Source organism: Equus asinus, chromosome 10 (genome assembly GCF_041296235.1).
Source record: "Equus asinus isolate D_3611 breed Donkey chromosome 10, EquAss-T2T_v2, whole genome shotgun sequence".
Taxonomy (NCBI): Eukaryota; Metazoa; Chordata; class Mammalia; order Perissodactyla; family Equidae; genus Equus; species Equus asinus.
The window spans coordinates 81,935,172-81,962,030 of record NC_091799.1 but is presented as its reverse complement, the minus strand read 5'-3'; the positions used below and the strand labels follow the sequence as shown (position 1 = coordinate 81,962,030).

General features: G+C 44.0%; 1 protein-coding gene and 1 long non-coding RNA gene across 3 annotated transcripts in view; one reads left to right on the top strand and one right to left on the bottom strand.

Annotated features, from left to right (window-relative positions):
* Positions 1-26,859, bottom strand: part of ADAMTS12 (ADAM metallopeptidase with thrombospondin type 1 motif 12) — a 314,281-nt gene that overhangs the window by 174,628 nt on the left and 112,794 nt on the right. The window lies entirely within an intron of this gene.
* On the top strand, positions 11,980-16,628 carry LOC123289456 (uncharacterized). The gene is made up of 3 exons (XR_006533468.2): positions 11,980-12,267; positions 14,878-14,956; positions 15,921-16,628. It is a non-coding gene; the product is annotated as an uncharacterized lncRNA (long non-coding RNA).

Sequence of the window (26,859 nt, the reverse complement as noted above, 5' to 3'; positions counted from 1 at the left end):
AGGGGGTCTTGGAAGGTATTCCCCGTGGATAAGAGAGGAATACAGTACAGGCTTTGGAAGGTGAACTCCATTTATCCTTATATTCACTGTCTATAAACTACTCTGTTATTCTTCCTTTTGAAGGAAGAGGAATAGGAATAGGAATCTTCCTTAAGAGGGAGAGAAATAATCCCATCTCTGTCCGGTTGCTAACATTTTGTCTGTGCGTTTAATCCTATTTTCTCACTAAGGTCTTATCAGTCTTCCTTTCAGCCCTCTACACTTCAACCTCTCCTTGTCCACCTGTTCCTGCCTCTCTGCCTCTTCTTGTGCACGGCTCTCTCCTACGTCACAGCAATCTGGCTTTAGCCTCATTGTCCTCCACACAGTTCTCTTTCCGTAACAGAGACAAGGGCACTAATCTGAAATCAGATCTGGGTTCAAGTGCTGGCCACATCAATTACAACCAGTGTGGCATTGGCCAAGTTGCTTACCCTCACTGCTCTTGACTTTTCTTCTCTAGAAACTGGGGGATAAAACAGCAGAGGATGGAGCACATGTGCACCCCCAAATCCAGGGCAAGGCAGACATAGTCAGTGCTTACCAAGTGCTTTGTGAGCTCCCCTACATTTCCCAGCTTCCCTACAGTCAGGCTGGCCCCATGGTCCGTGCACGGATGTGATGTGTGTTTTCAACTGCTCTGGCAGTTCAGAGTCAGTGTACCAGCTCCTTCCCTCTCTTGCTCCACAGCACCTTGGAGACCATGTGTTTCAGGTGGTAAAGATGGAAGCTGCAGAAAAGTTGCCTGACCCCTTCAGATGTGATATGGGGGGAGACACCTTTACTGGGTAAAACCACTGATATTTTGGTAATGACTTGTGGCTGGGCCCAGCATCACGCTCCCGACCGCCCTAGGGGTGTGGCACAAGGTGGAGCTGGAGAGCTGGAGCGGGCCGCACACCAGACCCTGGTCCTCTTCTATACTATGAACCAACAGTGTGACTGCGGGCAAGTTGCATCACCTCTCCAGACTTCCTTTCTAAATGGAGGTTTTTATATAGTTCTGGATTTTGAACCCTTTTCAAAACATAAAGCCATTTCTTCCAATGAAATCTGATGTAAAGATCCAAAACAGAAAATAGAAAAACTGTGGAGATGCTCTAGTTGATTGAGAGGGCAGTGGAGGAGCAGGGATTCACACAGTCAACCCCTTCCCTCGTCCCTGAGAACTGAAGCCAACACAATCCCTTTATTTCTTTATGCTAAAGAATACTGGAAACAGACATACTTTTCTGTTTCTATCTTAAACAATTCTGAAACCAAGTTACAATACACTAGCTGTGTGTCTGGACATTCCTTTTCCTGGAGATAAAGGCTGCGAATCTTGTTAACGGCTTAGTTATCAAGACCAACGGCTTGCCTATCAAGAGCCACTTCAAGATGATCATCTTGCTGAGCCCACTAATCCAAAGCTATTATGTCATAGACTCTTCCCAATCCCAACCATCTCCTCCATTATAAGACCTGCCTTGAAATCACTTACCCCAGGCTGGAAAGTCTTATAAGTGCCCTGCTCTGACTCCCCATTATGCAATACCGCTGAGCTCTCCCTTGCTGCAGCATGTCGAATCAAGCTAGCTTTGCTTGCTCAACAGGTGTTTCTGGGGGCCTTTGAGGAGTGGACAGTCGGCACCCCTGAAACAGCCCCGGATACGATTCTGCAGAAACACTGCTTTTTAAAAACCACTGGGTTGAACGATCTCTGAAGTCTGACCAGCTTTAACATTCTGCTTTAAATTCCAGCCCTGATTTCCTCCCAGTGCACCCTCCGAGGCTGCCTGGCTCTCTAGACAGCTTTTCTTTATCTGATCGTGTAAGACCAAATATTAAGGGAAGGCATTTGGCACAAGAGCCAGCCCTTGCTTCCCTGCCTTATCATCTCATCCAGCCCTAAACAGTGAGAGTTTGCATCATCCAGAACTTTCCCCGCTAACAATATCAAACTCTGTGGCCATCCCAGAGCGCGAAACTCCCTGAAATATTTAAAGCTCTGTACAAGCTTGTCAAGTTAGCGGAGGGAGAAAAGGGGGGCTGAGATGAAGCATCTGAAAGTAGATCACGTCAACCAAAAAAACAGCATCAGGAGTTGGGTACCATTTAGAGCCCCTAAGGAAAGAGGCACAGGAACTGTAGCTGTGAGTGACCTTGCCAGTCAGGTCGGGGAGGAAGCCCTCACTGTGTGAAGTTTGCGATCATAGCTACAACTTGGCTTGAAGACACTTTAGAAATATCTCTTTCTCAAAGGAGACTCCTAGGACCAGCAGCAACAGCATCCCCTGGGAACTTGTTAGACATGCAAATTCTTGACCTCCACTCAAGACCTGTTGACGCAGAAACTCAAGGCCTTGGGGGGGGGGTGCGGTGGGGGGTGGGGGCGGGCAGCAATCTGTCTTAACAAGCCCTCCAGGGAATTCTGATGCACGATCAAGTTCAAGAAACATCTTAGAAAATCTGCTATCTTAGAAAATACATTCCTGACTCTTGTATTTTGCAGCTGAGGAAACAAAACAGAGGCCCAGAGAGGCTGAGTCACTTGCTCCAGACCACACAGCTCATTCGCGCCAGTGCCAGGCTGAGAACCGAGGCCTTCTGTGCCCAGAACTAGGTCATCTCCCACTACATCGCGTAAGTAATAGCCAACAAACAGACTCAGTACAGTAGTCACCAGAAAAGGTCTATAGGCAAGGGGCTTCAGGCAGGAATCTGGTCGGAAGGGGAGAGTCCAGGGGACTAATCTTGAAGGCCCTTTTCTTGGCAAGTACACTGATTTCTCTCAGGGTAGGCTTATCTGAGGAGGCCTGGGTGGAGGGCTGCAGAGGTAGGCTCCTAAAGAAATTCAGTGGCTGAGCTTCAAGTCTCCAGCCAGTTGATCACCTAGAAATCATCAATTTGTCTTTAGTACCTTACTAAAACTCATCCCTGAAGTTTGTTTGGTGATCTGCACTTTATGGAGCGCCTTCATGCTCCAAAGCCACACGAGTTCACCCTTTTGGAAGGCCAGGTCCAGAAATCTGCCTGTCAAGGCAGCACTGGCTTGACTTTGATCTTCGCCAGCTGTGTCTCCTTCTGGCTCCTGGGGAAGCTCCCGGCTCTAATCAAGTCAGCTCCCCACCCCCTGAGCAGAGGCTCCCACAAAGATTCCTCTCTCCTCGCCTCCCCTGGAGTGCTGTTTCCACCTCACCTGCTGGCGGAACAAGGCTGCGAAGCAGGGAAGCAAGACAGGGTTGGGCTGCGCGTCATGACTCAGGGCCACCCTGGTCCTGTAAGTCGAATCAAGGTCAGGTCCGTGTACACGTACGTGTCCCTGTGTTTCCGAATGGACTCTCAGTTCTCCAAGAGCATATCATTCAGGCTTGTGCTCTCTTCTTTCTCCCTGGGGGCATTTCTCAGCTCCGCAGCTGCGTCTCTGGGCTGGACGAGGAAGCCAAGAGCAGTTTTCTGACTATGAGCAGCTCTGCTTTGAAGAGAGAGCAAACCCAAAGCAAATCAAACGTTAGCTTTACAAATTGTCTCGAGGTCTCAGTTTCTTGGACTTTTCCACTTTCCAGACTTTCCAAAGCCTTCAATTATTATGCATACTTGACTGTCAGCACAGGGTTTATTCTGGGGGTTCCTGGCTCCCTCTAAGCTCTTTGCCTTCATTGTCTCTCTGGCCACACTAGCCTCCTTTCAATTCCTCAGACATGCCAAGTGTCTGTGCTCCAGGCCTTTGTGCATTTTGTTCCTGGAACACACTTCTTCCTGGATTTTGAGTGAGTGGCTCCTTCTCCTCCTTCCAGTCTCAGCCTAAAAGTCCTACAGACCGTCCTCTCATTCTCTTTGTCCTCTGTTGCTTCATGTTGCTGACAAATTGAAATGGCAAGCAGTAGGATATATTGGAGTATATAAGGAAGCCATTTGGTATAAACCTAATTCGGCCTGACTTTGTTTTTCCAAAAGAGCCTGACTGTGGCCATTGAGCACGCATTGTATATCTGCTTTAAACATTTACTATGGCAAGAACAAATGGCCTTAAGATAAAGGTGCAACTTCCCCCAACATTGGTATTTCCTTAGGGATAAGCACCTTTCCTTAGGCTAGGAACTGATTGCTGCACTCACCTTTGACCACCCAGCTCATCTATGACCACCTAGCTCAAGACAGCAGACCTTCCACCCTGCTGTGTTCACCGAGACAGCAGACCTACCTGCTATTTCCATCAATCGCTGTGCCGACAGAGCAGTCTTGCAACTATTGTAAAAGGGACATTTCAATCATATGCGAACATCCTGTTTGGGGGTATATAACCACTCTGTACACCCCACTTCTTTGGTGCCCTTTCTTCCTTCGGGAAGAGAGGCCCTGGGCCATGGTCCTCAGATTTCAGCTCAGAATAAACTCTCCCAAATTTTCATTTATAGATTGGTTATGGATTATTTTCGTCGACATTGCTAATTCCATGTCTGGTAGTTATTGGTTTGCATTTATTTTCGTTTGTTTATTTTTAATGTTTATCTGGTTCTTTATCAGCCTTCCTATGAGACGGTGGGCTCCCTGAGGGCATGCTGCCTGTTCCATTCACACTCTACCCTTGGTATCTAGAATGCAGGCATTCAATATATACCTGCAGACTGAGGGAAAACACAAAGACTGCAACCTCTCGTATTTTCTAAAGAAAAGAAGAAAGAAATTTAACAAAAATTCACTCAAAGTCCCAGTGCGTCTGTGAAATGCTCAGGTGGCAGTTAAGTGAGCTTTGGCCATCCTGTCTCCCTCCCAGGGCAGCCCAGAGACCATCCTCCTCCCCCAGAAGGAGGCCCCAGCACTCTGTATGCCGCTGGATTCCCTGAAGCTGGAGGAAGTTACCGCACTCAGGATGTTTACTGAAATAATATATTTTAGCTGAAAATCCACAGGCTAAAAGAGAAGAAGGGGAGAGGAGAAGAGCAGAGCCAAGCACTGACTATGAAAAGGACCCTCTGAGGAAAGCTGGGGAGAGAGCCGGTTTCCTGCCCGCCCGGGCACTGTCTGCTGCAGGATGAGAGACTCACACTCCAGGCCCCAGGTAGCAGATGGGCCTACTGATCCCCATCTGTGAGAGTCAGCCACAGACTGTGAGGGGGACAGAATGCTTTCAGTGTCCACAACCTCCCAATGCTGCCCCTTTCCCTTCACGGAGTTATGACCTTTAGACTTGTAACCCCTCTGCCTGGTGGCCCTCATATCCTCTCAGCATGTGGCCTGGTAACCAGCATTTGGTGGGATCAGCCTGGCCCTGGACCTTCTTTCCGAGGCCATTTGCTCTTCACGCCTCACTTCTCCTTACTGAAGGAAGAACAGTGTCCCTGCTGGCATGGGTTCAGGTCTCGGGCTGCCACAGGTCTTCCACACAACCTGATATCACCCCAGGCTGAGAAAGATCACCTACCGCTGTGGAGAGCTGGCACAGGGGGTGGTAGAGGGAAGGCCAATCAGAACAGGGATCCAGAGAAAGGATCAAATGACTACCCAGGAATGTAAGGTATGGCTGAACAAGTCATTTAACCTCTCAGTTGTGATGATCTCGTTTATAAAGAACCTCATTACAGAATAACGTGCCATGTGTATATGTGTGTGTTTGTATATATACGTGGACATACATATGTGTGTACATACATATGTGCATGTATATATGTATGTATGCAGAGGAAAACTGATGTGCACAAAATATGAAATGTTAACATTAGCTCTATGTGATGAGAGTGTGGGAGAGCAGAATTGGCCCCCCGAAAATGTGTCTCTTTGGTTAAGGACAAGAGACTCTGAAAGAAACTTTGACCTTCCCCCTAACTGCCTAAAAGAATTTAAGATAGAAGGCCTGTCCCCAGGACAGGCCATCGCCACAGACAACTCTGGATATCAGTAGACTGTGAGGATCCTTGCTAAGCCCACTCTTATCAAAGTTCTGTCTACCAAACATTTGCTTTTCCATTTCCATGTGAACTGCCTTCCTGCCCTTTTATGTCCCAAACCACTACTCCTAACACCCTCCTTTGTCTTCAGCGGAAAATGGAATTTAAGGTGGTGGCTTTGGCCATTCTGGCTGAGTTACTCAGTTTTCCTGGGTTTATCCCATGTATATGTGTTATTCAACTTTGTTGGATTTTCTCCTGTTATTCTGTCTCCTGTCAATTTAATTCTTAAACCAGCCAGAAGCACCTCGTGTGTAAAGGAATTGTCTTCCTCTCCTACAAGAGTATACTGATATTTTATATTCTTTATACTTGTATGAAATTTCCAAATGTTATATTATGCAGACGAAACTTACACAATCAGAAAAAGAGTTTCATGGGAAAATAATTTCTAGCCCACCAAGTGCACAGGTAGATATGAGATCCAGCGGGGTCAAGCTCTTAAGTACTCTGAAGAATCAGAGGCATCGCCCAAAGGAACATCCGGGATTTGGGCAACTGGCACATCATGCAGATCCTGCTTGTTAGCAAGCAGCAGAGTCTCCCAAAGTTTCCTTCCAAATGAGAAGAAGAGACACTGGCAGTGGTGAGATTCATAACCGCCAGTTTCAGGCACCAGAGCAAGAGGGTTGGAAATCTGTGCGTTTGTGTGTGTGTATGTTATAAATCACTGGTTCAGTGTGTAGCTTTCCAAACAGTACTTATTAAATACCCAACTTTTCTAAATACATAATAATTAAGGGTGTGTCTATGGGCAAAAGTTCAATTCTGGAACTCCAAGCAAAAGTCACAGAGTAATAGACTCTTTTCTTCTACTCTGATGCTCTTAACAATGTCCTTCACCACCCACGAGGGCTAGAAGGAAGGACCTCCTAGCAGACGGCAATCTGAATCTTTCCATGTGAAATGGGATTATACACAGTTTATGCCAATAGTTGCAAAAATAGTATGTATCCGTGACATTCTATAAGTATCAATATTGCACAAGGCCACAAGATGGCATCATTATGCTATCAAAGTTTGTGAGGGGTGTGTGTGTGCGTGTGTGTGTGTGTCTGTGTCTGTCTGTCTGGGAAGAGTTAATCCTTTTTGGAAGTGGTGAATGGATGGAAAGGTGGAAGATGAGAAGCATCACAGAATCTGTCTTTTTCCTCCATCTCCTTCCCTACGTCTCCTCCTGCTCTTGTACTTGTTCCTATATGTGGTTAAAATATAGAAGGTAAATGCCTATTTTTATTTTTCATATAGAATTTTGATTCATTATTGTAATCTCTAAGGGGATGGATAAAAATCTATAATTTTATTATTTTTTTAATACAAGGAAAATATACTGAAATCAGTCAGTGGTCTTCCAAAGGCCGGTTCCCACCCCTGATCTACAGGAAGCAAGTGTCAAAAGATAGATAGGTCCTTCTTCCACCTAATTACACAGCAGGGATTGTTTCATTGGGAGCCCCCACTTCATATAGTGTTTTCCACACTGGTATGATGTCATTAACTCCATTGATATGTTTTAACAAATTCCAAACTGGAGCCATGAAAGACAGGCAACCCTTTGCATGATCCTTGATCTTTGCTCATTTAGCTTAACTTAATTATTTTTCTGAAGCTCTTCAGCAATGGAAAGATAGCAGAGATAGTGGAAAGGCTTAGCCCAACAGACCTGGATACAAATCCCAGCTCCACACTTACTAGTCGGAAGATTCCCGACCTGCCTCGGTTTTCTCATCTGTAAACAAGGATATTAAAAATGGCCTCAGAGTATTATTATGAGAATTAAATGCATGATATTTGTAGATCGTATGTCATGCATACAATAAATGGCAATTTCTTGTTACATTTCTTTTCCTCCTCAGTACAGCGAGTACTGAAGACAACAGGCATACATACAGGAGCTCCTGCCACCTTGTCAGGCAATCCTAAGCTTCACTCAGAAACGCTCAGATCTGGTTCTTATCCAATGTCTTGAAAAGGTATCAGCAATAAAGAGGGGGGACAGCCTGGAGAGGGTGGACATGGAACCCAGATCCAAAAGACGGGACAGTAATGTCCATTAAGATGAGGGGTCAAGTCCTAAGAGATCAGGTAAGGCAGAAAAGAGCAAGCTCCTTCTCAAGGACTGTGCTGATGGATCCAGAACTGAGGCTGGGTGGAAAGGTGGCACTAGGGACAGGAATAAGATGCTCTGTCCTAGCAGAGGCGGTCCAGTAGAAAGACGTCAGAAGGCTGCACATGGCTTGTGACCCTAACCGAGAAACATTAAGATTGCATTTTATTAGACTGTGTGCTATTATAAACAAGACTAGAAATTATTCCACAAATACACAAGACGTATCGGATACCTAGGATTTTAAAACTATTCATCCTTCTTGTCAATATCAAAGAATTCGTTCTTCAGTAGAGATGGCGAAAAGGTACAATCTCACGCTCCAATTCTTACCAGCTGGTGGCGGCTAGAGCTGCAGCTACACTGAGAAATATTCTAGGGCTGCATTCAAGCTGAGCAGGATACAGTACTGTGATAGATTAGTGATGTCTGCCCAGACACCAGGAGCCAGAAGCAGCAATGCATGTGCCATATACTCACCATTTCTCTTCTCATTCAAAATCCAGTTGTAAGCCAGAAAAACAAAAAAGAAAGGCGAATACTTATCTGATAATAGGATGGGAAAGAACTTTGTAAGCATAGAAGAAATCGTCAAGAAAAACACCTAAACAAATTTCCAAAATATCTCAGTATCAAAAGATACTAAAAATTTAAAATGCAAGTAAAGTATTTTTTCACAAATATGAAAAAGGTATTTTATATTCATATATGAAACTCTCCTATGAATTACTAAGAAAAATGCTAATGATCCAATGGAAAAATGACAGAAGAATATGGAGACATGATTCTCAAGAAAGAATTTTAAGTGACTGAAACGCTTAGGTTACAAATGTGCATACTCATATTCAAAGAAATAATAGAGCACTCATGAGATAACATATTTTGCACATAAAATTAGAGAAGATTACAAAATATATATTGCTCAATGCTGATAAGAATATAAGTGAATACTTTCATATGTTGCTTTAGGAATATAAATTGCCTTTTTGGAAAGACTTGGAAATATTTCCAGTAATTCTTTTATAGGAATCTAATCTAAGGTAACATTTTTAAATGTGGGCAAAATTTGCAACACAAGAATACAGAGTTTTATCATAACAAAATTTTTGGAAAAAATCTAAATTTCCAAACTACAGGAACAGTTCAATAAAATTTGATCTATCCAATAGAGAAGCTTCAAGAAATTCTTAAAATTGTTTTGAAATAGTTTTTAATAACTTGGGGAAACGTTCACAACATAATCTGCATGAAAAAACCTTGCACATCCCAATTGTGTGTTTCATTATATATTATAGTATATTATATTTTTTTCCATATTAAATTATATTGTCATGTTAGAATATAGGAAATAAATAAATTATCCACAAATAGTGGTTATTTTTGGTTGTGCGATTCTGAGTAATTTTTATTTTCTACATTATATTATTCTATATTTTCCCAGTAAAAAATAATATATATTTATTCTTTCTTTTTTTTGGTGAGGAAGGTTGGCCCTGAGCTAACATCTGTTGCCAGTCTTCCTCTTTTTGCTTGAGGAAGATCGTCTCTGAGCTAAAATCCATGCTAATCTTCCTCTACTTTATATGTGGGACACTGTCACAGCATGGCTTGGTGAGTGATGTGTAGGTCCGTGCCCAGGATCCAAACTCATGAACCCGAGGCTGCTGAAGCAGAGCACACGAACTTAACCACTACACCACTGGGCTGCCCCCGCCACTATTTCTTTTAATTAGAAAAAAATTTAAAACTGTCACGTGAATTTTTTTTCGAGCAAACTAATCATAGAAAAAGAGTCTAGAGCATTGTGGGCCAGAATACAAGTTCTATAGTCATACAGACCTTTGTCACTTTTAACAATGTGAGTTCGGGCAAGTCACCTAACCTCTCTAAGCCTCAGTTTTCTTGTCTGTGAAACGGGAATAATAAGAGTGCCTACTCATAAGACAGCTGTGAGTCTGAAGTAAGAGAGCCTCTCGAGTGCTTCGTATTGCACCTGGCACGCAGGAGGTGCTTAAACACTGCTCACTAGCTAGTCCAAGGGCAACTGGCAATCAGCTTTGGATGGATTGGTCTCAGCCAGTAAAAGTGGCTGTGGCACCCCTGGGTCCTTACATTCCAAATAAATGTCAACATGGCTGGGCTTTGAGCAACTCCTGCTGGCTTTGTGGTTGACCAAAAGAATCCACAAGAGCGGAAGTCTCCTGAGATTTATTATCAATGTCATTTCATAAACCATCACTTCACACACAGCCAAGAAGACTCATCAGCAAGAAAAATCTGCTACCAAACCCCATAATAGAGGCCAGAGCTCACTGAGACCTTCATCCTCTCCAATACACACAGAAATTAGCCAAGCAAGGACCATGCGCATTTCACAGATAACTACAATCAGGTTCAGAGAGCTTCAGAAACTCACCCAAGGTCACAGAGCGGCTTGGTAGCATGATGCACAGCTAGATCCATGTGATCTTAAAGCCTGGACTCTCCCACAACCATCAACACGCACACATATATACATACACACACACACTCACTGACACTCACACTCACCTCTTAGCATCAGGATACCTCCAGAGGACGGCTGAGCAGTCAGGGAGCTACTCAGCCCCCAAGCAGCAGCTGAGCCATCAGAGGGAACAGAGAGACCCCGGTTTCCTCCTTTCTCTCCTCCACTCTATAACCAAGGGATGTGTTCCCTACCTCTGCTGCCAGCAACTGGAGACCAACACCCCTTTGTCCCTCAAGTGACACAGCCATCACCCTGTCACTCCAGGTGCTCCTGAGTGAAACCTGTCCCCTCAGGCAAAGAGGGACCCCTCAGGCTCTGCCTAAACTGCTCAAAGTGCTTCCGGGTCAGAGGAGAGGACCCAGTCCTGCAAAGCTGGTCCTCAGGAATTGCAGCAGAGGGGAGAGACACAAAGCCTCTGAAGGGAGCAGGAGCATCAGCCAGAAATCTTGGCTGACAAGGGAACTCTCAGCTTCTCTTGACTTTTACCAGCTTGAGACTTAGTCACTGTATATTTTTGAGTAAGAATTACAAATTTTCAAAATTGTAACGTAGCAGCTAACATGTATCACACATTCGATTTACTGTGCTGAAACGTGTGTAGCTTTTTTAATCCCTTACAACAACCCTATCCCCTGAGAGTGATTTCTATGACCTGATTTCCCAATAGTGATTCATGCATATAGTATGTTCAGGGTTGGCGAGGAAGTGGGCTGCTGCCGCAGAGGATGAACGTCCCCAGAGGCCTGAAGACCCATGGGTCACCCTGACAGCATCTGTAGCTCTCGGCATCCAATTTCTAGACAAGCAGGTCTGATTTCTACCAGGGCATACCTTGCTGCAAGATACCCCAATGATTTCTGCTAAAATCTCAGGTCTCTGGTAGGTTCTTTTTTTTTTTTTCCTTGGTAAGGAAGATTAGCCCTGAGCTAACATCCACCATCAATCCTCCTCTCTTTGCTGAGGAAGACTGGCCTGAGCTAACAACTGTGACCATCTCCCTCCACCTTATCTTTGGGATGCCAACCACAGCATGGCTTGCCAAGCAGTGCAGAGGTCTGTGCCAGATCTGAACTAGCAAATCCCAGGTTGCCAAAGTGGAGGGTGCAAACTCAACTGCTGTGCCACTGGGCCAGCCCCTGGTAGGTCCTCTTGATTCTTAACTGACCTACGATCTAATAAGATATTTTTAATAACAATAATAAACTTGAAATGATAACAACGAACACACGTTGAGCATTTATTTTAATATGCCGTACATCTTTTAGCTCTTTCAAGCCTCACAGCAACCCTTACTGATGAGGAAACCCAGGCATAAAGAGGTTAAGCCACTTGCCCCGGGTCCTCTTTTTTTAAGAAATAAATGAATAACTAATGAACGACTGCACTAACAGTCCAGATCAGTGGTTCTCAAAACTTTGACCTGCATGAGAATCGTCTGAGGGCCAGTCAAAACACAGATACTGGGCCCCACTTCCAGAGTTTCTGATTCCGTAAAGCTGAGGTGGGACCTGAGGATCTGAATCTCTAAGAAGTTCCAGGTGATGTTGATGCTGCTGGTCCAGGGACCACACTTTGAGACCCAATGGCCTAGAGGAGGGGTCAGCAATGTCTTCATGAAAGCGCCAGATGGGAAATGTTTTAGGCTCTGTGGATCAAGAGGCAAAATCAAGGATATTATACAGGTACTCATATAAGTATTTTAAATGTAACCATTTAAAATTGTAAAAGCTGTTCTTAGCTCTCAGGCCATACAAAACAGGTGGCAGGCTGCATGTGGCGTGTGGTCTAGATTCTAGACCAATCCCTAGTCTTGGTCCCTCTGTGTCCCCCACCCCGCACCTGTTTTCTTGTTCTTCTTAAGGCCCTGGCTGCCTAATGGCCTAGTCAGAAAAATGCACCTTAGCTTCAAGCTGCTGAGAGGTCAGCAGGGATCCAGCACGGGCCACAGAGTGGCAGTGATGGTGGTAGCAATGCCACTAAGGAAAGGAAACCTCTTCTGTCACTGACCCCAAATGGCTGGAGCTCAGGGCCAGTACGGTTTTGCAATGTTCTATGTTGATGTTTGGAAACTGATCATTTGTGTGATTTTTCCAGGGCCAGATAACATTAAATGTTCTCTAGTGTTGTTTTCTTTGGGAATAGAGGATTCTTATAGCTTTTTAAAAATAGTAATGATGATAATAGAGATAACCAAAATAATCTGCTTTGAAAGTATATAATTCTTTGCCTATTTTAGATAATCCCATAGCGGAAGATCTGGTACTAAGGTTATTCGATATTTATCAGGAGTTATCCATGAAAGGATGGATTACTGAATTTTTGTGGTCACGGGCTTCCAATTTTTCAAGCATTCCATTTTTGTCCCCAGTGATTACAAACTCAGAAAGAAAGCATAAGCCCTCTGCAGAGAACGACCTCTCCATTTCCTCCTAGGATATTCACAAAATGGGTGGTGTGAGGAAGACATTCCAGTAATGATGCTCAACCACTGTTGGGTTTTCCAGAGAAAAGCTTGAGTTGTCCTTCCACTCCCACACAATCAGAGATGTGTAAAGAGTTCCCTGACTCTGTCCAGTGACAGAGAACATGACTCAGAGCCGGTCTCTATGCTGTGATCTGCTGGGGACTAAGAGGGTAAGAGTTACTTCTTTACATGATGTGCCTGGAGAGTTCTGCAAAATGGATCAATCCAGCTTCAAAGGTCTCCAGCAAGGTCTATATGGGCTGTCAGCATCTTCCCCACAAGTTCAGTCTGCACGAAGGTTTGAATGCTTTTTTTTGAATGCTGTGAAAGCATCCCACATCATGCTCTATGGGGTGGCACTAAAAACCTGATGCCACAAGCTGCTACCAATACGTGCTCCTTTACTTCCTGAAAAAATGAGATGAAGAGAATGGCAGAAAAGGAGAGTCTGTTAAGCACTCCATTCCAGTCCCTACGCTCTCTTTGCTGTGAGTCAGAATCCAGTGGCGTTTGTTCTCAGCGTTTTACAATCTTTTACAAATGGGCACCTGATGGTGCGAAGCAGAGTGTTGTAGTGGAAAATCCCTGTACGATCGGGGGAACTGGGCTCTCTAGGACTGTCTCACAAGGTGGTGACTCTCCGTCAAAGGCTGGCCATTCCTCTTCCTTCATCAAGGTCCACAATCCCTCATCCAAAACGTTTGGGGGGATGTGTATTGGAATTCAGAGTTTTTGCAATTATAAAGGTAATTTGAAAAGTAGAATGGTGGTTGCCAGGGGCTTAGGAGAGGGAGTATGGAGTTGTTGTTTAATGAGGGTAACGTTTCAGTTTTGCAAGATGAAGAGTTCTGGAGGTTGGTTGCACAACAATGTGAATGTACATAACACTACTGAACTGGACACTTAAAAGTGGTTAGGATGGTAAATTTTACATGATGTGTATTTTGCCACAATTTTTTAAAAAGCAATTCGGATCACATACTCTACATTACTGAACACCCTTTGTGGAGTCCAGGGTAGTACCCTGAAATCACACACGTAGACACTTCTACAATAGAATGTACAATTAGTCTCGTTAACCAGGATAAACAAAAATCATAAACAGCCTCAGAGCAACTCAGGTCATATTTTGCCACCAAATGAGCTTGCCGAACACTAAAACACATTTGGTTTTTATGGGTCTCTGAAATTCGGACTTGCAGTTCAGGAACTGTGAGCCTGTAGCTCCCACTGACCCCTCCCCACCCCACCTGATAGGAAATTTTCATTCTCCACAGTTTACAGAGGAGAAAATAGAAACAGGATATAACAGGAAAAGGAAAATACAGTAGTCACTTGCCCTAGGTCAGACAGCTAGTGGGATTCAAACCTGCCTGGTTCCCTGCTGAGACTTCGCCTTGACCCCAGGCTACCATGGACACAGACATGATCAACAAACAACAGAATCCTAAAGAAGTCCCTTGAAATTCAAAGAAAGAATCCCAGAGAATTCATTCCAGTATGGGTGCTGGTGGAAGCACCATTTGGGGGTTTTGATGATGGCTCTCCCCCTTGGAAGGCCATGATCTGTTCTCTCACCAGCACCTGATTCATGTCACTCTCTGAGCCAGAATCAGGATAAACCACTGCTCCGTCCCTAGAGGGACTGTCATTTGACCTTTTGTTACTCAGGCCTAAAGTACAGAACGTCCAATCAGTGGCCTTCACTCCCCTTCTCCCAACACTAATAGTCTGCTTTCGATTGGGCATGTTCCCAAGAGATGGAAGGCATGCAAATTAAAAGTGTCTTTGATTCTCTCAACCTGATATGTCTCCTGCATATTCCCAGGAGAAACGAGGCCAAAAGAGATCCGAAGTCTAACAGTGAACGAGGAAGAAGCTTTTGGCTCTCATCTCTCCTGTCTGAGGTCAGCTGCCCTGTCCTTTGGTTAGATACACATATCATACCAATCAATCTTCACACCAGACTTGCATTAACAGCTGCCCATCAACCTTAGCACCATGGGAAAGTCACTGTCGGTCAGTTTTCACATCATGGCGTTGAAATGGCCAAAGAAGGACGGCGCCAGTCCTCAGCACCTCAGCGCTCGCTGCTCCCACTGGGAGACAGCGCTAAGGGGCAAAGGTTTGGGGTTCCTGTGGAGCCAGTGAGAGGGCTGACTCCCAACTAAATTGTTTTCTGAGGGGGTGGAGTGGGGGAGGAGGTGGATTCAGAGAAAATGAGCCTCTGCCCCTTCCTGGGTAAATGCAGCAGCAGCGAGTCCCTCAAAGCACAGGCGGCTGCTGGCAGGGGTGACACTGGCTCTATGCTCAGCACACCTTCTCAGCAAGGGAAAGCCTTTTCTTCCCCGCGGCTTGGATTCTCGCCTCTCGGTTAAATTAAACAAAGAACTCCTCTGTCGACGGAGAGAGTACGCTGGGCTTGCAACATGGTATATTTCACAAGAATGGAAAGAACTTCCAGAAAATCCTGAGTCATCACAGCTGAGCAAGCTGTCTTTACCTCCTGGAGCCTACAGGGTGTGATGTGTGTGTTTAAACACGTACACACCACATAAACACACAAACATTCACACACCACCCACACATACACCACATAAACACACACACCCTACACATAGACACACACACATACACATGCACCCCACTCCAGCTGAATTTAGCTAAAACATGAGGTCCTGAACTTGAATAATAGCCCCACTGTATTTGACATCACTCAAATATATGTGCAGTCTTTTTAACTAGCACTACATTTCCAGAGAAATGTGTGTGTGTGTGTGCACATGTGTGTGTGTGAGCATGAAGCCATGTCTGGATAAGTAGGCCCTCTAATCTTGCTACAACATCACACTCATCTCTATCCCTCCCCAGGTATTTGGGATCTCGGGTCCAGACTCAGTTTCTGGACTGCCATTTCTTCCCTTCCACGCTCCGACTCGTGATGACAGACCAGACACTTGCACTAACTGAAGACTCTGAAGTTCTGCTGCCTCAGCTTAGCGGTTCCTGAAATACCAGTCTTGGCTGGCCCTTCTGGGTCAGGAGTCGGGTGAAGGGAGCACCGGCCTGTGCTTCTAAGCTTTAGGTACGGCAGTTTGGGATGGGGCGAGGATGCAAAGGAGGCAGAAGGCTCAGAAGGAGACAGCACTCGGGAGCCAGGCCCCGGGGATACAGGAGAGACGGGCCAAGATCTTCGCCTTTTAAGTGTGAAATGCCGGTGTGTACAAACACACTTGACAGGTCTTAAACCACACTGGTATGAATGAAGAATGTCAACACTGCCTTGTTTCTAGATACGGCAGAATAAAAACAGAAACAGACTCATGAGAGCTAAAAGAATCCACAAAGGTTTCCCAACCCCTTCATTTTACTGATGAGGAAACGGAGGCTGTGGTTCATGTAACTCGACCAAGTCAGAGAATGACAGAGGTGGCACAGAACACGGTTCTCCCGATTTCCAGTCCAATTTTCTCTAAACTCCACCACAGAAAAAGAAAAATGTAAAACTCATTTGCCTATATATGAGCAAAACTAAAAACAATGATTAATAATAATTGCTTTCCATCTATGGTTAATTATACAGCAATCTCAGGCGTGTCATTAATATGTGTCAAAGTCACTTTAATTTTTTGCAGGCAAAGCAATTCTAAACCGATGGCCAGCTACATGATTTTCAAAGTCAGTGCAAAATGAAAAGGCAAGACCCTGGCCAGGGGCAGGGAAGTCAATCTTTCCTTCCCACAGCCCACCACCCAAACCTAGAGCAGATGGGCAACCCCCAAGGAATTGCAAACACCATGCTAGGATATGTCTGGTACCTAAATGGGAGGAGGATGAGCAGTCCCCCTCCAACTTGCCTGCCAAACGCCAGCTTGGGATGGGGAGGACCACTGCCATGCCTCAACCCAAGACACTGTGGGACATGCACCCAATCCTGAACCTCCCCATGTGTGTGCCTGGGATCCCCCAGGGGTGGAGGACAGCCGAGGAACCCAGACCTTTCCTCACTGGTGTGACCTGGTAACTGCGCCAGACAGAGTCACAGTGATAGTGGGGTCAGCATGGAAAGTACGAGACCAGGTGGGACCAGGGCACCAAGGGGCTAGGGAGAAAGTAGCAGAGACCCTATCCTTGGAAGGCAAGGAGGTGGTAAGAGACGAGAGCATGTGTGAACTAAGGTTCTAGGCCCCTGGCACATGCTCCGTCATCCCAACAGACTTCACTTACAAAGCACAAGTCAGAGACAAAATCATTAAGAATTTCAAGGTGGCTACCAGAGAGCACTAAACACTAAGCAGAGAACTCTTCTGAGTATGGCCCTGTGCCTCTGCACTCGTCACATGCCATGAAGCCAGCCCTGACTAGACCTTATTGATGTGTGTACGATCTTTTGTTGCTCACACAGCAATAACTAACTGCTCATAGCTTGAAAGACCTAGAGGATCACCGTGCAGGTAGGCTAATGACTGGATGCCATATTAATGTGCTACGGCCACCATAACAAAGTACCACTGGCTGAGTAGCTTAAACAACAGAAATTTATTTTCTCACAGTTCTAGAGGGTAGAAGTCTGAGATCAAGATGTAGGCAGGGTTGGTTCCTTTGAGGACTGTGAGGGAAGGGTCTGTTCTAGGCCTCTCTCCTTGGTTTGTAGATGGCCATCCTCTCTGTGTCTTCATATGGTCTTCCTTCTGTGCATGACTATGTCCAAATTTCCTCTTCTTTTAAGAAAACCAGTCATATTGGACTAGGACCCACCCTGATGACCTTATTTTAACTTAATTACCTCTTTAAAGATCCTATTTCCAAATATAGTCACATTCTGAGGTACTGAGGGTTAGGACTTCAACATACGAATTTTGGGGGGACACGATTCAATCCATAACAGATACCATTCCTCAAGTGCTGGATAGTCTGCAGAAGTGATCTCAGGGAAAATGGCTCCCTAAGATCTATACCCGATCTATGGCTTATCCCAGGACGGCCTTCTCCAACCCTCCTGATCACATCAAGTTCCTCTGCTGTACACTCTTACAGCATTCGTCACAATGCTCATATATACTATTTTTATAATTATTGTTTAAGGTCTCCTCCCCCTAGATTGTAAGTCTGCGAGGACAAGGTCCGACTTGGCATGTTCAGAGCTGTGTCCCTTAGTATCTGGCCCATAGAAAGTACCAAACTTTTCATGAAGGAAGGAAGGTCAATCAACGACACATAAACCAATGTAAAAAAATTTTGGAACTTTCTAATCTTTGGCTTATTGGCTCAGAAAGTACTCCAGGGAGCTGCTTTCTGTCTTTGGAGGAGAGAATCCAGAGCACAAAGTGCATTGATAATTTCCTCAAATATTTGATTTCAAATCTAACAAGTAAACTTCCTTCCCCATAAAGAAACCATTTTATGGTTATTTATGAGATTTCCAGCTGCTGCACAGAAATGGGACTGTGTAGGGGTGGGAATATTTGTTTTCCCAAACACTGGCATTAATCAAGCTGTGAGACAAATACATAAATGAACATTGCTGCCAAAAGAACACATTTGCTATGTCTTAGTGACTCAGAGCACTCTTGGAATGCTTCGACCCCAGCCCAGGTGAGATGGGTGTCTACTCACAAGGGCAGGATCCCACTGCAAACAAACATCACTCACTCAGTCAGTGAACAGACACTTACCAAACAAACAATTATTATGCATCAGACATTGGGGTTGATACTTAGGATACAAGTGTCCCTGACACTTACGATACAAAGATGAGTCTAGTGGTGGAAACAGAATACAAAGTCAACAGGATAATCACTGATGAAGCTGAGATTCATTCATTTTTTTCCTCATTCCTTCATTCAACATTTACGGGATGCTCACTATGGCAGGTTCTGTCCTAGACAGTGGGGATACAGCAGAGAACAAAAGCGAGGAAGTGTTTGCTCTCAAGGAGTTTACATTCTAGTTAGGAGAAGATAGAAAATAAACCAATAAATAGATAAAATAACATCAGATGATGACAAGTGTTGTGAAAAAAAACAGAGCAGGATAGGGGCCAGCCCCATGGCTGCAGTAGTTACGTTTGTGCACTCCACTTTGGTGGTCCAGGGTTTAGCCAGTTCAAATCCTGGGTGCGGACATAGTGCCGTTCATCGGGCCATGCTGAGGCAGCGTCCCAAATGCCACAGCTAGAAGGATCCACAACTAAAAATACACAACTATGTACCAGGGGGCCTTGGGGAGAAAAAGGAAAAAAAACTCTAAAAACAAAAATAGAGCAGGATAAATGGTTTACAAAGTGACCAAAGGAAAGCTAAGTTAGAGAGTGGTCAGGGAAGGCTTTTCTGATTGTGTGATTTTTGAGCAGAGACCTGAATAGTGTGAGAGGATAAGCCATGAAGAAATCTGGGGTAGAGGTGTTCCAGGCAGAGAGAACAGTGAGTGCAAAGGCCGGAGGTGAGCCCACTTCAAGGAACATTAGAAAGCAGGGAAGTAGGGAGTGAGTGGTAAGAGGAAAGGTTAGAAGGCAACCAGGGGCCACATCAAGATGCAGAGTGAGCTCAGGCAAGGGGCGCTCAGTCCTCCTAGAGCAGTCCACGTCGGGGAGGGGAACTTATAAGGAGCAGCACCTGAAATGAGACTGACAGGATGCCAGAAATTTGCCCAGTGGACTAACTGAGAATGTGCCCTCCCACTCCCCACAGAAAGCTGGAAACTATTTGTGCTCTAGGTTCAGAGACCAGCACTCGGTGTGCTAGTGTGGCTGTGGCCGACTGACTCAGCCTGCTCATCTTCCAAGGCCTCTGCTCTTCTTTGTCTGCCTAGAGAGCACCCTGCTCCTCCCTACCTGATGGCCCTCTCAGGCCTCCAGCTCTACATCGCTGCCTGGGTCAATTCTAGGTTCGCCATTCCATTCCTACTTCCTAGAGCAGTCCTGGCATAGGGTAAGACCCTGTTGAGAAAATGAATGTCACTTGCCTTCTCTTATCCATCTGTGTGACCATCCATTCATCCAACCATCCATCCATCCTCTTCTTTTTCTAAAATAAGAATTTGAAGAAGCCACTTTCAGCTACAACCTCAGGTCACAAGTCCCATCCATTGCCACATTTTGTCTCTTGCATATTCCTCTTCAACAGCGACACATCCAAGTATACACTAAATTTCTTCTGGAAAGTGTGGGTATGCTCAGGGATTAAACTGATCCATATAGGTAAAATACAAGTAGCCAATAAGATGCCAAAGGCATCATAGATGGTCAGTAAGCTCAATACTTATAAGTTCAATATTTTTATTCCTACTCTGGCCAGGAACTCTGCCAGATCTTGTGGACACACCTGTGAATAAGCAGACATGATTCTTGTCCTCATTGAGCTTATTGCCTAGAGGACACAGATGGATATCCATCATATGACAAAGCCTATGGTGGAGGAAGTAGCTGATGTTAAGAGTCACAGGAGAAGCATCTAACGCAGCCTGAGGAGCAATCAAGAGGGTTTTCTAGAGGAAGCCAAGCGTGAGTCCTAAAGATGAACAGAAGGAACTCAGTAAAGCATTTGGGGAGAACAAGTTTCAGGCAGAAGGACTCTAAGTGCAAAGGCAAGAGGCAATGAAAAGCAAGGCTTCCTTGATGAACAAAGACTAGTTCAGGATGGCACAGGCTATATTTTGAGTGATAAGAGATGTAACTGGAGAAACAGGCAAAAGTCATGCAGAGAAGGAGCTCCTAAAATGTATTAAAGAGCTGGGTCTTTATACTGCGGGCGTGTTGACAGGCTTTCGGCATGGGAGAGAAATGATCTAATTTATGTTCTGGAAATACTTCTCTGACTTCTAATGGGAGAGAGCCAGGGTAGGGAGACTAGTTAAGGGGCTCTGCAGTAATCCAAGTGAGAGGCTATGATGCTGAAGCACATGAATGCACTGGGGAAAGGCAGACCATTTAGAAAACTATTTAAGAGGCAGAAATGACAGGACTTGGTAACGCGGCTTGATTGAAGACACGTATGAAAGAAGAAAAACCACACCAGGTGTTCGTTTGACACACAGAGCTTTGAAGCTAGAGGTTGAGTCGTTCTATTTTTAGGGGCAATATCCCTGTCTTGTTAGGGCTATTGATGGCTCCAATGGTGAGCAGACCAGAGTAAGATGGAAAGATCAGGCAGCTATTTCAGGTCTCTCAGGCAGCAGGAGGAAGCCAGAAGGTTGGTCACAATAGAATAAGCCTCCTCCTGTCCCACTCAAGGCACGTGGGAGCACAGGAACAAGCAAGGGCAAAGTCGGGAGCTACTACTCATAGAGATGCCTTGTACATTTCCCTCTAGAGCAGTGGGAAGAGCTTCATAGCGAACATCTCACATAACATTTCTTCAGAATTAGGACTTGCTGTCCTACAAGAGAAGCATCTTTTGGTGGAAACTGATCCTTTGCTAATATTGATCCAAATGCCCTTCCCAGCTCAGGATCCGCTCCCCGGTGTCCTCTGTCCTTCCAAATTTTACCTGCACTTCAGTGCAGCCCTGGCCACTCTGACAGCATGTGCTCAGCACAGAGCATCCTGGAGGAGGGACAACAGGCAGGTGCCATGTTTCCTAGGGAAGCTGTTTCCTGTCTGGGAGGTGGGAACCTATATGCCTGAAATGATGAAGAAACACGGCACAGAACCGTAAAGTGCCAAGAAACGCAAAGAATTACTATGGTAAGGTTAACGAATAAAGGCTTTTTTGACTGGATCAATGAGGGTCACAGAGCTACAAAGCAACTGTGCTGAGGGGTCTGGTGCCTTGAGTTCCCATAGTCTTGATCTTGGATTTTATTAAGCAAACAAAACTAACTGGGTTACCATTTTATCTTCCCATACATTCACACATTAAGTATTTCCCCAAATTGTCTCCAATGATCTTCTCATCCCTCTCACTGGTAAAAGCTTGAAGCACGTTACCAAGCCTCCCAACCAGTTCTGAAAGCATATTATTAAAAACAATATGCCACCTCACTAAAAGAAAAATGAAAAAGTATAGAATAGCAATTAAAATGGTACCCACCTCACAGCAATGCAAAGCACGGATCACTGTGGAGTGGCTATAATCGTAAGGTAATCAGGTAATCAAGAAATTCAAGACAAGTTCAGGCAGGCTGTACCAAGAAAGCTCGCTGTTTGCCAAGGAAAACGAATAGTCCATTTTGGATGCAATATGGAGTATGGTGGTCATTTAGAATCTTTAACCAACTGAATTTCCATGAAATCAGAACAAAACTATAAACAAGCCCCACACACACTACACCAGATTAGTGATCTGATATGCTAATTCATTCTAATGAGCTATTGTTCATGTGATTATAATATGTAACACTTGTTAATATTTAATAATGTCTGTGCATGCCATTTAAAGAGCAACTCAAAAATTTCAAAAGGGCTTAGATAAGAAATCCACTCAAGACTTGGATTTCTTGCAATGTGGTGGACTAGGTATTCTGAAAAACTCTCCCAGTATTTAGCCTCTGACAATGCTTAAAGCATAAAAAAAGGGAAAATCCTCAGAGGCCAGAAAGAAAAAGTAAAACAAGTAAGCAGAGAGAAAAGCAAAAGATGCAGTGTGATGACCTTTCTTATGAGTCAACTAGGCTCAGGTGTAGTCCCCAGTTAGTCAATCAAACAGTAACCTTGGTGTTGCTGTGAGGTACTTGGTAGATGTAATTAAAGTCTATAATCAGTTGACTCCAAGATTATTCTTGATAATTTGGTAGGCCTGATTCAATCAAATGAAAGACTTCAATAGCAGAGATGAGGGTTCCTGGAAGAAGAAATTCTGCCCATGGAGAGCTCCTTCAGCCTATGCCTGAGACTTGCAGCCTGCCCTTCTTGACAGCCTGCCCGTGGATTCTGGATTTGCCTAGCCAGCCCCCAGTACAGTATAAACCAGTTTCTTGCAATAAATGTCTTGATACATATTTCCTACTGGTTCTGCTTCTCAGCTGAACCCTGATTGATACATGGAGCTAGCTGCTGTCCTGGGGCATCTGCTGCTCCCTACTTTTGCTCTGGAGAAAAGAGGCAAGTTTAGGACCTACAGAGGTAAAAAATCAGATTAGTGAGCTAGCCCTAATGGCCTTGTGGTTAAAGTTCAGCACACTTCACTTTGACAGCCTGGGTTTGATTCCTGGATGCAGGACCACACCACTCATCTGTCAGTGGCCATGCTGTGGTAGTGGCTCACATAGAAAAGGAAGAATAAGAAGAGGATTCACAACAGATATTAGCTCAAGGTGAATCTTCCTAGGGAAAAAAAAATCAGATTAGAGACTAAGTGAAAAAGTGAACCAACAAACAAACAAATAAGCCAACCTAAACTTGTCTCTCTGGGCTTCGACTCTGGGTACACAGGAGAAAACTATTCATGGAGAATCTATAGCCACAAGCCATAGATTTGGAGTTTAACTTCACAACAGAATGTTGTAACTTCAACACTAAGCATAGAGGGATAACACTTCATATCCACCAGACTGGCAAAATTTGTAAGTGGGAATACCAAGTATTAGATAAAATATGGAACGATGGGAACTTTCATTCACTGCTCTTACCATCAACTTTGGAAAGCAACTGTGCATGATCTTGTAAAGTCATAGATGTATGTATCCTATGAGATATCAATTTCATTCCACATACTATGTATATACTCTTGAAAATCTTATGAACCTATGTTCTAAGAAACATATACAAGAATGATCTTTGCAACATCATGTATGAGAGCCCTAAACTGGAAGCAAGTCATATCCACTCAGAGGAGACTGGATCAAGTGGAAGATTCATATAACAGAGTACTGTACAGCAGAGAAAATGAATGAATTATAGCTACACGTCCTGGCACAAAGATAATGAGGAGTAACATAAAGCCGAACAGATGCATTAAGATTCCATTTTTACCATGCATTATAAAGATAAAACCAAGATTGGATCCCTACTAATGTCCTAAATCCAAGGCTGTCAGCTCTTCAAAGCAAGAACTATATCCTACTCACAACTGCACCCACAGATCCTAGGAGAGCACCAGGCATAAAGAACATATCCAATAGATATTTATTGAGTGAATGAATAAATTCGGAACACAAAAAAGCATGCCAGGAACCAGATCCTCTGTTTCTACCCTAGAGTCCTGATGCATGGAATCCCAACCTCTGACCTTACCTGCCTGGACCTCTTTCTGCCATAGATGACCTTGTAGCTATTGTCACCTGATCTATCTGACTAGTGTTAACTTCCCTTCCCCAGCTTCCTAAAACCATTGTTCCCTCAGATTCTTCCATCTAACAGCCACTCAAGTCCCAGTGTGATACACTCTCACCAAAATCATAAAAGAAAGGAGCTTCTCATTGTCAATAAAATGGGATTTTTAAATCTGCTCTAGACTTAATGCAGGCAAGCTATATTTTCCTGCCATTTAACATGGATTTCAGAAAGTTGGAGAAAACAAGAACTTTGGCAGGCTCAGCAAACATACGCCTAAGAAAAGCAAACAAAACTAGCAAACAGGTTAAGAAATTGCAGTTCAAACTGATCAAATCAATAACAAAATAGCATCACACTGAAGACCTGAAAAAAAAGGACTTAATTACATTGGGCCATATTGATAAGGGACTTATTGTGAAATTCCTGGGCACCTTTCTATGGGGAAATAAACAAAAGTGAAGGGACACATTTTAGGGGAAAATAATTGATACATTTTCAGTCCTGAAGTACTTTTAAATTACATCTTTTTTCAATAACAAGAGTGTTCCTGCTTTGAGCATTATAAAGACAGAATGCTTTACACAAATCAAGGTGATCTTTCATGATATAATCACAGTAATTCAATCTCGCAACACCAACTGACCTAAGCTTGGAGCATACCTTAATGTTGGCTAATGACATGGCTAGTGTGAGCTAATTCCTTCATCTCTGCAGGATTATGTGGTATCAGAACACTGCAATTGCCTGGCTCAGCAAGACCAAGTACCTTTCAATATACCAAGAGTTTTAAATTCCAAATGTCATCTATACTTTAAGAATATTCACAGCATATTAGATTATTCCTGAATCTCTAGCTATCATTTAAGTATTGAACACATTTATTGTCTTAGGAAAGGTGGTGATCACAAACAAACAACTGACATTTCTTCAACATCTAGGAAATGTACATTTTTTTTTCTTTCTATCAATGTTATGTAGACTAGAGGCTAGTATACTCTAGTTTCATCTACTTAGCTATGAATCACTCACTTTCATTTCAATGATTCACTGCATTTCTTTCTGTTTTTTTTTAAGCATCTGCTTGTAATCAGGGGCACTTAAAGGTGTGAAGGCAATTTTTATTCAACCTGCTTCAAGTGTAACTGTGTCAGCCTTCATCCTTTTTTTTTTTTCCTTATGAGGAAGATTGGACCTGAGGTAACATCTGTTGCCAATCTTCCTCTTTTTTTCTCTCCCCAAAGCCCCAGTACATAGTGGTATATCCTAGTTGTAACTCCTTCTAGTTCTTCTATGTGGGATGCCACCACAGCATGGCTTGATGAGTGGTGTGTAGGTCCACTCCCAGGATTCAAACAGGCGAGCTCAGGGCTGTGGAAGGGGAGCAGGTGAACTTAACCACTACACCACCTGGCAGCCCTGATTCACTACATTTCTACTTTGCACCTAACACTATGTCACATACTGTGTAGGGAGGGGGTTCCTACTCTAATGGGGCTTTCGAGGTAGTCGATGAAACAAGGTTTATATTCTAGGAAGACTTAAAGGGTAAGCAAGAGGGAGTACAGAGCCCAAAATATAACAGAACCATGATTTCTGAGTTTGGTTGTATTCTAAACACCAACTACGTGATGCTTTTGAAAATTCACTCCCTTCTGTGAGCCACAATTACTTTTTTGGTGAAAGAAAGAGGCTGCATTAGGCACTCTCAAAGGTCCTTCCAACAAAGCTGTTCAATTCTGACATTGTGAGGTTTTAAGCAAGTATAAGAGAGTATTTTGTAGAAGGTGTAGCTGGAGAAATTCACCATGCAAAAACTGTTGCAAGGTGGAGTTAATGAGAGAAGTTTTCATGGTAGCACACGACATTTATCAACCTCATTCCTTTCCTATCCATCCCTTCTGCCTTTATGACTAAACACGTGCCATTCTCCACTCGTTAATCAGCTCTATCTCAACAGGGGAGTTATAAGGAAGAGAAGGTGTTCAAGGTGGGTGGATGAGGAAGAGCCCAGCTCACTTCACAGAGCAACTCTGCCCACAGGAGCAATTATCCAGCCAAATTCACTCACTGCCCTAGTAACTCTCTACCATAGTGATGCCCTAGTGATCTAAAAAACATCGAATCACACCTACAAAGTGTCATCCATCATCCGATGTGTAATAGGAATTTGGCAATTATTCAGGTGATTGGATTGGTGACAAACACGGTCCTGAAAATCCACACTGAGAAGAAGTTGTCTAGATTGGTACCATATCTATCAAACCAGCCAGATAATGTGTCTCTTTCCTTCTCTTGGTACTTGCTAGGAGATCGAGACAGCAAGTTACATAATTTAGGATAAAGTTGCAATAGCTTATTGACATTAAGGAATTTAAGTTGCTGTCCATTTTTGTGTATGGAAAACATTATTTCTTATTCCTTACTCTGTTTAATCTTACTCTGCTGATTATAGAAGGAACTCCCAGGAAAGTTACCATCTATTATAGGGTCTGGGTGAAGTCTGTAGAGAAATTACTTGTCCCTTTGTCCTTTCCTTTCATTCTTTCCTTCTTCTGAGTCCCTTCAAATCCTTATGAGAATCCATCTTCCTTAATTCCT